Consider the following 15,000-nt stretch of genomic DNA (forward strand, 5'->3'; position numbering starts at 1 on the left):
TACATCCATTATTGTATACATATACAGACATTCTTTATATATATATATATATATATATATATATATATATATATATATATATATATTATATATATATACATATTCACTAAAACAGGAACAAAGGAAGGTAACCCGAGAATCTAATAACAGTATCGTAGTAGGTACACGGCACGATGGCGGGCGGAGAGAGAGAGAGAGAGAGAGAGAGAGAGAGAGAGAGAGAGAGAGGGAGAGGTGCGCAGAGCAACCAGTGTTCCTCTACCTTTGGTGAGGAGAGCAACTGGTCTCAGTCGCCTCTGCCTCTTCTTCTCTCCCTGATGTTCATTTTGACGAGTCTCTTCCTGTTTCCTCTGGATGTCATCCATTTGTTTTCGTTCGTCCATTCAGAAACGTTTTGCCTGTCTTGCGCATGCCCAGACCAGTGTTAAGTCTTCCGATAATGCTCGCTAGAGACCGAAATATTTACAGTGAAGTAATTTACATCAATTGAAAGTGAAATTTAAGAATTTGTATCTGAAATAGTTTGGAAGGGAAAAGTCGACTTTCTGGTAAATGGAAATTGTGGTTGCAGTGCAATTTTGTATTAAAGAAAAGTTACTGTAGAGCATAATAACATCTAAGGGAATTTTCCCAAATCACGTCTTTGCTTAATAGTCTCACACGAACGTGTTGATACAACTAGGGTAAGTTAGTCGTATTTAATGTCATGTTACTAGTGTTTGTGTATGTATGTATGTATGTATGTATGTATGTATGTATGTATGTAGATATATATTATATATATATATATATATATATATATACTATATATAATGTGTATCATACCTTTTGTGTATCTGGGTATAACATTATGAGAATTTTAATGTTACATATATATGTTTATTGTTACAGGCGCTTCCTAAGAATAAGATTTTAATTTTTTAATTCATGAATGTGTACGTATATACTCATAAATAAGTATATTTCACAAATACTCCCTATGAAAAAGAGCTCTAAACTGACCAGTTTAACAGAATTCTGATCCTGAACAATATAGAGAAACTGACTACGAACTGTTCCAATGAGTTGATGAATAAAGCGCTTACTGAAGAGTTAGAAATAATGTAGTGACGTGGAAACACAAGGGAAGCTGAAGAATTCAAGAGCCTGTATGGCTCTATGAAGAATGCACTATTTAAGAAACGGAGTTTCCCCCTAAACCCGTGACGAATATATCCACGTGTCCTCCTGGCTTTTACAAAGGCTTTTGCCGACGGGCCTCAGACGAATCAGTGGGCCAATCAGGTCATCAATCCCCATCACTCAGCTTTGAAAACAATTTTCGCGACATTTTTAATTAAGGAAGACACTATTGATGCAGTGTCTGTGGCCATTAAGAAGCTTAAACCGTAATTAATATTGGTATTATGAATGTTGGCATTTGATACTATAACATGGAGGAGGATGAAGGAAACTTGTTTGTCCCGGCAGTGGGATTAGTTCTCGTGAAAAAGGATTTCCACCGAAACGACGTCCATAGCTATAGGCTGGAATTCGAAACCTATAGAGCCAACTCTATCGTGTTTTTTTTTTTAATTCCCGGCTGACAGCGAGCGTAGATTACTTTTAAAAGAATAGGTTGGTTTCAACTTTAATTAAATAAAGGAAAAATTTGGTTCAGCTGTGTCAATACACAGGCCCGTATCCATTTTTTTTTTATGGGTGTAGGGCGCGTCTTCTTTTTTCCCAAAACTGGACCTTTTCTTCTATAAATGCCATTGCATATATAGGTATATATCATATTCCTATTGTCACTCTTGTATTTTCTGCTCCCAAAGAATGATGTTAATGTTTAAAAACAAAATTTATATAAAAAAAAGACTTGCAAAAAAAAAAAAAAAAAAAAAATATATTTTTTTATTACTTTGTAAGCACAGTTCAACGAAAGGATGGTCACAGAAAATATGGACTTCCAGAAATATTTTTTTGGGGGGTCGCACCCCTCTGTACAAGCCTGAATATACACACGTATATATATGTATATATATATATATACACATATGTATTATATAAAATTACGTATAAAATCGGTGTTATATGCGTAATTTATCTATTTATTTTCATTTGTATGTTGCTTCCCATGGAACTTGACGTTCCTTCCATATGAAGGTTATGCCGGACAATGATAGTCAATGTTCTTCCCAAGGCAATTGTGTCACCCGTGTGCCATAGAGCTAGTCATTCCTTTATGACTGAGATGGGGAATCCTTCCTACATAAGTCCTTACACCGTGAGTGTTCTCCTTCAAAATGAGATTTGCTTCTGCTCGGTGCAAGGTCTAGAGCAGAGGTTTTCAACCTTTTTCTCCTCAATACCCTTTCGGGCATTTGTAATGCCAGTCATGTACCCCCTTCACTTTGTATGACGTGGAAAACAAAACTAACTCAGAAAAACATTCCATTGTGTATATTTGGAAGTACTGTACAGAGGGAAAGTAAGTACCAGACAAAACCAATAATACTGTAAACATGAAGAATTCCAAGGAAATTTTTTTTATAATCATTTACTTCTGGTTATGCAGTAAGTGTTCAAGGTTATGGTACAGAGCAGCAAAAACAAAATCCATTCACACATCACATCAGCTGCAAAGGGAGGTAATGAAATGGCTGAAACTGTTTTCATTAACTATCCAAGTTGGCCAAGGAGCAGTTTTTGCTAAAGCACATTGAAGGTCGACATCTAACATTCATTCGAGTGCCATGGGGAGCGCGTTCCCCCTGACAGACCCTTGGGGGTACGCGTATCCCAGGTTGAAAACCCATGGTCTAGAGTCTAGACCTTGGCTCGGTATTCCTTATGAGAGGCGAATTCAAACGTGCCCAGTAAAGCTAAATTAAATCACATACTGATTTCATTTCACATGATTGAATCACAAATTTTCCGACAGATATGAGTGAAAAAAGGGTTGTCCTTTCTAGAGTTGACCCAAATAGTATTTTTTTATTTACTGTAGACGAAAATCTCAAGTAGGGAGTTGTTAGGTTCGAACTTCTTTTCGCTATCTCCTTGGCCTGTCGTCGGGAGACCGAAGGTCTTTCTCGGTGTTAGACAGAAACACAGTCTCATATGTTCATTTTTTCCATCACACACGCACACACACACACACACACACTCAAACACACACACACATATATATATATACATTAATTTATTTTTTCTGAGCAATACTCTTTTAAAAGTTCATATAACATTCCAGCAAATGAAACTGAGGTATTTTGTTAAACCCAAGGACACACTCCCACACCTAAAGCATAATTACCATATTTATACGTAAATAAACGCCCCTATCCATATTCATAATGCATTTCTAAACGTAGGAGGAAATAAAGCACTGATAATTTAGGTTAACATACAAAAACCGTCATGGAGAGACTTTTGATTAATGTATCTAACTGAGCTGGAACTGCATTATGCATTCTGTAATATAATGTGATACTTTCTCGAACGAGTGGTTTACGTGCTAGCCCTCCGATTCGGTAGTCCAGGGTTCGGTTCCCCGCCTTGCCAGCGTTGAATCAGAGGAATTGGTTTCCAGTGATTAGAAATCAATTCCTCGAAATGATGTGGTTCGGATCCCACAATAAGCTGTAGGTCCCATTGCTAGGTAACCAGTTGGTTCCTATCCACGTTAGGTATCTACATAATGTTCGGGCCAGCCCTAGGAGAGCTGTTAATCAGCTCAGTGGTCTAGTTAAACTAAGATGACTTAATTTTATATATGTAATTTTTTTATCACACCGTGATTTATATACATTCATTAAGCTACAAAATCATGTCTTTTAGGTTAAGCATATCTTAGTTTTACTAGACCACTGAGCTGATTAACACCTCTCCCAGGGCTGGCCCGAAGGATTAGATATTTTTTTACGTGGCTAGGAACCGATTGGTCACCTAGCAACGGGACCTACAGCTTATTGTGGGATCCGAACCACACTTATTCGAGAAATGAATTTCTATCACCAGAAATAAATTCCTCTGATTCCGCATTGGCCGAGCCGGGATTCAAACTTCGGACCACCGGATTGGCAGCCGAGCGCGAAAACCACTTGCCCAGCGAGGAACTTGTCATGTCGTTTAATATCCAATTCGTGCTACTTCAGGAATATACCCCGAAGGGGAATTTTGTTAAGTGATGAATGAAATGGTACCGAAGAGTCTCGAATTCAAGACACAATACCTTTCCAACGGTAATCACTGAGCTATCAAGAGAGATTTAGGTTAATGCCAAATTTGCCGTACTTCTTGTTGGCCCATCGAGAGCGGGGGAAATTGTACTTAGTTTCGACATTAACCCACTTTCACCATGATAGCTAATTGGTGCGCTTGGAACACGCTGATGTTTTTATGATTCTTTTTTTATTTTTTTTATCATACCGCGATTTATATACTTTCATTAAGCTATATATGTGTGTGTATGATTGTATGTATGTATGTATGTTACATGAACTTTTAAATACGTATTGTTCAAAATCTATCTATCTATCTATCTATCTATCTATCTATCTATATATATACATATATATATATATATATATATATATAATATGTGTGTGTGTTGTGTGTGTATATATATAAAAATATGTTGAATTTCTCTCTCTCTCTCTATCTATCTCTCTCTCTCTCTTTAAACTGCAATCTATGGCGGACGTATAGCTGTTTTGCTTACGTGTATAAACTATGGACCGAGAGTCACATGACAGGTGCCTGTCTCCGGCCATCTGTCGTATCTTATAAGATAAATTTTTCTAAAGAAAATGTAAAGGTTCGCTTATTAGTCCCCACATTGCCACACACCTCCTCCATATACTTGGTATACTAAATGAGGAGAAAATGATGAGCTAATCTTTTAACTGGGACCGCCCTGATCGCTTTCTCACGTATCAGAAATCGACGCTTCTGTGACCTTTCATGTTTTGCGGATGCTTCCGCCACCCATAATGCTTTTATCCGAGAAACAAAAGGAGGGGAGTTGTGTTTCCAACGCATTTATTTGTTACTTTATTTACGTCTTATCACGATAAATAGTGTTTTTATTCAACGAAGATAAAAAACATTTTGGTAATTAAAAAAATCCTCTTCGTGATTTCTAAAGTATGTTTTCTTAAGGCACAGCTAACTTTTCATCAAATTTATGCATACGTAAATTTGGCATAATGTTTATGTTAACATTCTCTCTCCCGTATATATATATATATATATATATATATATATATATATATATATATATAATATATATATATATATGTATATATATATATATATATATATATATATATATATATATATAGAGAGAGAGAGAGAGAGAGACGAGAGAGAGAGAGAGAGAGAGAGAGAGAGAAATTCATACAATAGTTTAAACTCGAGAAAGCACCGGGTTCGCAGATGCGCGCAAATATGAAACATTGTGTTTTCATAGATATTTTGGACGTTCGGTTTACTCAAACACCTTTTCTGCTTCTGAATGACAAGTGCATTGTTTAGATGCCTTAATTATTTCTTCACCCAGTGTGCAAAGCCTCATGTTGATCCCATTCACATCTGCTTGGAATATTGATCTCATATTTCGGATGTTTCGTCCTCTGACTGAAGTAGTGCACGATTCAGCTGAATCTTAAGCAAAGTGAGTGTTACGTAGGTCACTGCGATTAAGCGCCCTGGTCAAGCCCGCTAAGCCACCTCTTCTTTTTAACATTTACTCCTTGGAAATGAGTCCTTCTCAAACTGCACAGTGTTCCCTGTGTAGGTCTCATCCTGATTGGCTTTCATGAACTGCGTAATAACTTTTCTTGCTGCGAGAGGAGACAGCTTTGTTACTTCTCCCAGTCTGAGCTGCTGCCTGTATCCTTAACCCTCTTTTTTGCTATTTGCTGTCGTTATTAAGACATATATATATATATATATATATATATATATATATATATATATATATATATATATCTATATATATTCGTTCCTGTATCGGGTAGTAAGTGACTGATGCTCCCTTCCTGAAAATTCTATTGTGCCTGGGTTGCTATAAGCAGAAATTCGACTAAGCGGCAATTATTCAACTGTGATGGGTGTTCGTCAGGCTGTAGAAATAAATAAACACACACACACACACACACACACACACACACACACATATATATATATATATATATATATATATATATATATATATATATATATATATATATATAAGTGTGTCTATGTATGTATGTGTCATACCTTCATCACAGCTTACGTTAACCTCTTAAAAGTAAGTTTATTATAGAAATATACAAGGGTCTGGTAAAGATATTTATGTTCAATACAAAAACTTTTGCTAAGTAATAATACTAATATTAATATCAGAGTATTAAACACTAGCAAACATACAGGCTTTGGTTTGCCCCGTCTCTGTTTTATAAGTGGCTGTTGATGTTCTGAAAAGACGGAATCTTACTTGTTGTGACTCTTCTGTCATCTTAATATCTATTTTCTGTCTGCGTTAGTTGGATGATTCATTTGCAGACTGATTAGGTCATCGACACAGGTGAAAGATGAGGTCATGGATGGTCCGTCAGATTAGCCCTTACATAGAAAATGAAGGAAAACATTGCGGTTGCTAAAACTGTATAGTTAGGTGATGGGGAATCTGTCTTTTGCTCTGAATGGAACAAGAGAATTCCGTAACAGACAAGACGGCCGGGATTCCCAACTTACTAGGTGGAGCCCTAGACATATAAGATGTTTGATCACAGAAGCAATAAGTAATGTAATTACTGAGATATAACTTGGTAAGTGTTACTTCTTAAAAGAAACACAAAACGCAATTTTGTGTGTTTTTTTTCACGAGGATTTACGTTTCGATTAATTTTGGCTACTATGAAACATTATCGGTAGATAATCACGCTTAACCAGATCGCACATTCCCGAGCTGTAACTGAGTATACTGCACCTCCCATTAAAAAGCGCGACGCCCCTTTAAAATTAAGCTTAGAATTTCCTTGAAAATAATCTCAATATGTTTCCTACACCCAAAGCAGAACGTTTATTAACTAACCTAACCTAGGAGCATGGCAAAAAAACCTGGGTTGGTGCAATACTGATATACATCTTTGGAATTTGCAACCCGATCTAGAAATGTTGCAGATTTAATCCATAACTCGAACAGTGTAACTTATTTATGTCTAAACGTAGTTGCGCATTTAAGTAGCTGTTTCATCCCACGTCCCTTACTTCTGAAACACGTTTCTTCAGCTGGAGTGACTTACACCTCACATTAAGCGAAACTAGAAGAGTGTTTGTAATGGTTAAAATATTTATGGGCCCACGGCCAGAGCTGATATAAATTGCGGGAAAAGGCCTGGCTTGAATTTGAACCCGAGTAAATAAATTATTTAAGGAAATCCCTCTATACTGATTGATTTATAGTAATGTTTGGTAAAAGGATAATCCGTTGATAAAGAATATTTGAGTAGGGTGAGTAACCACATACCTTACGCGATAAGCAAATAGACTATTCCGCGGACGTTTCCCAAAGATGTTAATGGCTTTTGTGTTTGACCACACACACATACACACACACACGCACATGAATAACTTGATCACGAAATATATAAAACATGATGCTGTGTATAAATAAAGGTACTGCCATGGAGGAAAATGAAAACGCGAGAACTGCCGGTATTTTTCGGTCTTAACGACCCTTGCCTTAAGTAAAGGGTCGTTAAGATCGAAAGATCTCGGCAGTTCTCGTGTTTTCATTTATCTCCGTGCCATTACCTTTAATTACACACATTATATATATATGTGTGTGTTAGGGGGACACATTTTAAAACATAGAGTTAGTATTGCCTCTAGAAATGACAATAATGATTATAAATAGGGTACCAAGCTGTCATAGCTAGTCCCCAGTTGTCACTGAGGATTTCTTAGATTTCAAGCTCCTTGACCAGGGCTAGTTGTTGAGACCTTTTTATATATCTGTTGTTCATGGATCACTGAATGGACCAGTTTGAAACTTGAGACATGTTTACTAAGCCTAAACCTATATTTAGAATTTCAGTTGCATAAAAAACTGGGTCATGATTGACTTCTGAGTATTCAAAAAAGTACAGAGAAATCTTTGCATTTGATACTGAAGGCAGGTGAGGTATAGTTTTCTGTGATTTCCAAAAGAGACCGCCTTCTAGATGGTCTTGTGGCCTCTACACCTACTTTTTGTTCCATCTGCCAAAATGGTGTTTCAGTGAGGCTTGGTGAGCCGGATCTCGTCACCAAAGTATTGAAAGTTCTGTTATTTTGCTGGATGGTGGAGATTTGAAATCACTGCAGACTCTATATGCACAGATGTCGGAATAACTCCACTTCCAGTTACTATCTCAGAGATCTGTAGTTCAGTCACCATATCGCTTCATTGAGACATTGACCTGACTATCCTCAGGACCAACACAGTTTCATTGATTGTGTGAGTTGCATTACTAGACTGACTTACAATGCTTAAAATTGTCAATCTCCACTTTGCTCATCATTTCTCTGATCGAAACTAAGTTTAGCATTCATTCTCCAAGCCAAGGTTGTGTGAAATGTGTTTTCATTTTCATCCAGTTGCAAATTTTTCATAGATGGTAAATGAAATGTACTTTACTGCTCTAGAGAAGTGCTCTGCAGTTTCTCGGAATCTCTATGAAACAGGTAGACAAGAGATTTTGGAGGAAATTGATCAAGTGGCTGCTTGTCTTACTTTCAACACTTTTGACAACTTCACGAATTGCCTTTTGAAAGTTGTATACACAGGTTTTCATCTAAATTCAGTGGACTCACTTTTAACCTTAAGGGTTCCTTCATGTAGACCCTGGTATATATGGATTTTCACTGATGCCAAATTGAGTGGAACCACTTGTGATAAGAAGAGACTCTTCCTTACGAGACCAATTTGAACTTGGAGCCTCATTTTCACCTTAGAAGTACTATTGTGCAGATTTCCAAAATATTATGAAAAAATTATAATATCAGGTGACCAACGAGAAGAGGCCATACTGTATTTTACCTTAGGGGATATGTTGGCAGATGGTGGTTGTCATGCCAACAAAGGTGTTCCCGTAATGTTTGTACGGGGTTAATTCATTTACTTTCTATTAGTTTTGCATCAAATAAGCTCAGTGTGCATAGCTCAGAAATTTGACTGGTCTTATAAACTGGTAACCATCTTTCCTAAGGTCTGAAACCTTGAAATATTCGAAGAATATCTGAAAGGACAAGCTTCACATTTAGCGAGGATGTCATAAACAGTATTTGGAGGTCTCATTAGTGTCTAAATTAGCCCAGAGCTGACAACCAAAAGTTGAATAAACTGTAGGACACTCATAAAAACTGTCATTTATTTGAAGGTGATCTATTATAACAAGTGCAGCACTGGTTTCTTCAATATCAAATAGTCGATTAAAAAGAATTTTGATTAGGTCATGTGCCTTCTTATTCTTCTTTTAGCATTTTAGGCTGAAACTGAATTACTGTAAGGCTTTGTGATGCAGTTTTCAGAAATAAATGCACTGAAAACCTTGTTATTTTACAGAAGGGTATAAGGTTGAGAACTGTGTAGAGTTCCATGGACAAATACCAGCAGTTATTCTCCACCGTGTTGGCATCTTGGATTTTTGTTTCAGTGTCAAGATTCCAGGAACTGTTGATCTAATTGGTTCAAATCTAGAGCCATTTGGGATTTCATTATTGAAGCTTGTCAGGCACTTAATATTTGAGATACTATATTAGATCAAGATCCTAAGAAGTTAAATGAAATGCTGATGGCTATTTTAGTAAGGTGAGTCCACAGAAAGGTCATCAGGAAAAAATGAACAGGAATGGATTGATGATACATGTAGATGAACTTACCATGACAAACAAACTAAATTCAACATATGGAGATGACATTGTTCACATGAAAACTACGCTATTTTTTGATGAGCCTCATCACCTTGCAAATACAATTTACTATACAGCTGAGAGAAATTACAATAATTCTTTAAAGATGAAACTTGAAGGAATTACTCAGCCTCTGTGAGAGAATAAAGTGGCTTCATTTACTTTTATGTCAGGTTCGTCTTCCATTCCACCACTACTAACAGATGACAGTAGATTCTATACTGACCCTAGGGAAAAGGCTGAACTGCTTCATTGAGCCTTTGAAACTAAGCGATCAGCTGAGGCTGTCCCTTTCTCTAATACTTGTCATCCTGAACTTATTCTTATAAAATTTGCATTTTACTCCAGGAATGTCAAGAAAATACTTGATAATCTTGGTAGCTGGGGTGGAAAAGATCCCTATGGTTTTTTTCCTTTATTTATTAAAAAGGTTTCTAGTGTGTTGTTTCGCAAGATTGGTAAATTCCATAGATTTTTATGTCGAAATAATATCCTTGCTAATGAGCACACGCTTAGTAGTACAGTACCTGTTCCAAAGAAGGGCTTATCTACAGACTGTAGTAACTACAGGCGTTTCTATTATCCCCGTGCTTTGCAGAGTTGCAGAAAACTAATTTCTAAGCCATTATACAAATATGTGAAATCTAAAGGATTGTTAGCTGATAATCTATATACACAAAAAGGAAGCAATTAAGTACCGGGGATGCTCATTTCGATTTGACATGTCATTTGTGGGAGAACCTTGATAAGGGTTTTGAATGTAATTAAAATAGGCTTTGGTGCAACTTTTAGTTTAGTAAATCACAAGGCAATTATTGATGAACTCAAGACTCTTGGAGTGGGCAGACATGTTTTAGGATGACTTCGAGATTTCCTTACAGTTATGCAACACTGAGTTGCGAATCAAGATCTGTTGTGTCTGGAGTTCCACAGGGCAGTGTTGTTGGTCTCCTGTTATTTTTAGTGCATACAAGTGATATGGCTGTTGGCAAGGAAAACGAGATTGTTCAGTCGGCTGAAGTCTCTACTCATGAGAAACGAAGCACTATTGGACTCTGACTTCCAAATTTCCGTAGGTCTCCTGACTTATCTCCAAAGGGAATGCCACGTGGAGCTGGTCATTAATGATATTTGTGAAACAAAGTATTTTTGTTTTCCGTTGTGAATGAAAGCGCAATTTGAACCTCAACCAATATAAGCTTGGATTATATTGGTTGAGATTTGGTTATATTGGTTGAGGTTTGGTTACATTGGTGTGATCTTTGATCTCGACTGAAGATAACGACTAGCATCCGGTTTGAACTTGTGACCTAAGAGTAATTTTTTGAAGGGTTTGTGTCTGGAATAGATTGCTGACATTTTTTGAAATGCTCATGGGCAAGAGGACTGGCGGCGTTGTATCATTGGCGCCAAATATTATCTTAGTTGTTGATTGAATCTCTTTTGGGGGAATCTTTTTCCTTGAGCCCCTGAATGATATTACAGGTTTAAAAAGAATTCTAACAATCCACATTAAGTGAAAGATGTTGCCGTTTTGAAAATAGCTCTTCCTTTCAATTCACTTTATCATCTTCCAGATAAGTATCCAACACAAATTTCATTTTTAAAAGTCATAAACATTTTGGTTTTAGGGTACACTGAACATATCTCTTTCTTACTGTAAACATATTTCTTATTTCATTTCACTATCCGATTTTATCTTGTCCTTAAGAATATTTCAGGACAAATATATGGCCTAATTTCTACAAGCTTATGAATTACCAATATGTTAGAAATCATAAATATAATTTTGTGTACGGCAAACTAATTTCTTCTTCGTGACTGTTGTAATTACTTTCCCATGAAAAAATGTTAAATTTCTGAATTAACCTTCATGGGCCTCTACATTTCTATAGGCGTCCCATTCACTTTTGAAATAAGAACAGCCAAAAGTTAATCTTTATCCGAGTATATATCTCGTCATTCCTAAGAGGTCCTTATCTAGAGCCCAGTATCTTTGGATTTATCCAGCGACTGAAATTCTCGTGACTCGTTTTTCCCTGGAAATTCCACATTCAATGATCTACTTTTATTAGTTAGATTGGCTTGGATATTTACGTCAGATTGATCAATTCATTGTGTAAACCAGTTTTCTTTTTTATTTGTCTCAGTGTATAAGTTCAGAGCTAGGAGCTTCCAGCATAGTTTTTGCTTTGTTTTGTGTGGCCTTCCTCGCTATCACAACAACCTCGGTCTACAACCTACATTTATCACTCGCTCGTAGCGGCATGACTTTCCGTTATACCACTTTCGTACAGACATTACTCACAAGTTTCACGAGTTGTGAATCCCTCATCCGTGTCATCACCCCGGTGCAAGGACTGTCAAGCCAGCTTCTTCAGTGCAGGTAATTAACTCACGGCATTTTAAGGAAGACACAAAATGGAACAACATAAGTGTCATGGGCTTTGATAAAAATACTGATAATGCACTGAGAAAGCCAACTGGCAACAGATTGGAACAAAAGTTGTATGTGCTTCTGTAAACTAAAAAAAAAACAGTAGGGACACATTTCACTAAAGGAGCTCGACCATCCAGAAACACAGGCTCCACTCAGAGGAGATAAATAGAACTGATGGATGACTTTCAGGATGACTCGTCAGTCTCCCAGGAGTAGCACCAGGAGAGAGAGATACAGGTGCGAGGCAATCATAGTAAATAAATCTACATTTTTGGTCTGATCCATCATAAATGCATTCATTACATTTACAAGTCTAAAATTTTGACGCCCACCAAAAGTTAGCATTCCGTGCCACGAGGACATTGATTTCTTAGTGCCAGTGAGTAAAACGCTTCATAATTGTTTTGAATATGATATCTATCCACTGTCAGTGTCTCGGATAGAGACTGTTGGACAGCATGAAGTCAGCAAGTTGTTCAATGAGGAAAAGGAATTCATTGAAATAAAACCTATTTTTTATACCAAATTGACACAGAATCGACTTACCGATAGGAAGTTCCGAAGAGACGGTGTAGAGAAACAGCTGAAAAGGGGAAAACCAAATGACTGATGAAGGACTTTCAGGTCTCGATGATGAGATCGAACAACTGACTTTTATTTCTCTACCGTTGATTAACTTGTGCATCTATGAAGAAAGGTTGCAGTTCTGTCGTTTCATATCGAATGAATCACGTTTGAGCTAGATGGAAAAAATTGATTATTTTCCAGTAATATCTTTTAACGAAATGCTAATCCTTAGTGAAATAAAACGTAATACGCCATTTCGTTCATAATCCTCAAAGTATGACTTTCAAAATATATCTTAAATAGAAGCTGTCAGTCTTCAATAGTTGTCAATGTCTTGCCATATTACTGACGACAGCTTTCAGCCTGTCTTTGAACTTCAGGGAAACTGAGACGAGATCTTGAACTCACAAGATGCGCTAACAATAAAAAAAACTTAGATCTCAATAAGAAATCGTTATCTAAACTGTGTCTTCAATCACTGACTCCCATCGCTGTCCAGGTCCAGGACGAAAGCATTTTTTATTACAATTTCTGATGACACATTATGATTTGAAAGCAAACCAATAATCCCTTCATTGTTAAACCCCCACACGAAATTCTTCCTGCACCATACCTTGATCGGGGATCCTTCAAGCCTGTGCTAACTAAAGACTTTCAGTTACCAGACATACAAAGCGATTTTCTCCAATATTCAGTAACCTATACCGTTGCGGAATAAACAACAACAGTCCAGAATTGCGCTTGTTGTTTTTTTGTTTGGAGTTATTAGAGAATATAATTAGACGGCTTTTATCTAATGCTACACTAATTTCATGGTTGCCGCAAATTGAAGAATTTTGTTTTTATCATATTTTGAGTCAATATGAGATTATTTTTGGAAATAAGCTTAAAGTTTAGGGCACATACGAAACCCTAATTATGATAATGAGTTCTTACTTAAAAAAAAAAAAAGAGGCAGCAAGAGGCTTTTCATGCTGGGAAAACATTTGTTTCTTTTTCCCACTTCACGAGGCCTGAGAGCTGGAATGCGCGCGCACACACACACACATTTGCGTTTTTGTGCGTGTGCATGTACGTATGTGTGCGTGCATATTGTATATAAATGCCTGCATATTCAATAGATAAATCCATGTAGCTGCCATGCAAGTAAAAGTCACAGAAAGTCTGCCAAGAAACCAGGGAATGTATATTTAATCTAAAGTTCCTTTTATTGAATTTCTATACTTGTATCTGAAGGCATCTGCCTGTCCTTCTTATCATGAATAATCAATGGAGGTCATGTTGAGCGAGAGACGTAAGAAGATACTATTTGCTTATATTGGGTGGAATAACGAAGTCGTCTAATGTAGTTATATATGAGTTGTCAACGCTTGGATCACAAAAAGACATAAGTTTAAAAATTTTTTTTATGTCTTCTTGCCCTTTGAAAGACAGACGCAATACATAAAAGGTGCTATTTTAATTATTAGTTTTTCTTTCGTCAGTTTAGAATAATTCAAGTTAGAAAAATTATAAGTTAAAAATCGATAGATGGATAGAACTTAAAATGTTATTCTACTCGTATCAAGCTGATATAATGAGAGTTCAGTTATGGATCATTCTTATGTGTAAGGTATAAATATGGAAATAATGTTTATTTTCTTCATAGTATGCTTGTTTAAAGTGTAGAGTAATATGGTAGTTGAGTTACACATCTACCAAAAATCTATATCATATATATATATATATATATATATATATAGTATATATATATATATATATATATATATATATAAATATATCTATATATAATATATATATTATATATATATATATATATATATATATATATATATATATATATATATCATATATATTATATATATATATATATATATATATATATATATATATATATATATGTGTGTGTGTGAATACCATGGGAAAATGACAGGCAGAACTTCAGTACCAAGCGCTTTCGCGTACGTTGTTTATTCACAAATCGTCGAGGCATAAATGAGACAGTTTGGAAAAAAACCGTTACAAAGGAAAGAAAAAAATGGTCAATTGACAAAGGGTAATAAAAC

The 15,000-nt window shown here is 36.1% G+C and overlaps 1 protein-coding gene across 1 annotated transcript in view; it reads left to right on the forward strand.

Annotated features, from left to right (window-relative positions):
• Positions 1-268: 268 nt before the first annotated feature.
• LOC135220481 (uncharacterized) overlaps positions 269-15,000 on the forward strand; it is a 257,791-nt gene continuing 243,059 nt past the window's right edge. The window contains exon 1 of the mRNA XM_064257609.1: positions 269-683. The gene's annotated coding sequence lies outside the window, so the exon portion shown is untranslated. The remainder of the gene's footprint in view (positions 684-15,000) is intronic.

Source organism: Macrobrachium nipponense, chromosome 2, assembly GCF_015104395.2.
Source record: "Macrobrachium nipponense isolate FS-2020 chromosome 2, ASM1510439v2, whole genome shotgun sequence".
NCBI classification, from domain to species: Eukaryota; Metazoa; Arthropoda; class Malacostraca; order Decapoda; family Palaemonidae; genus Macrobrachium; species Macrobrachium nipponense.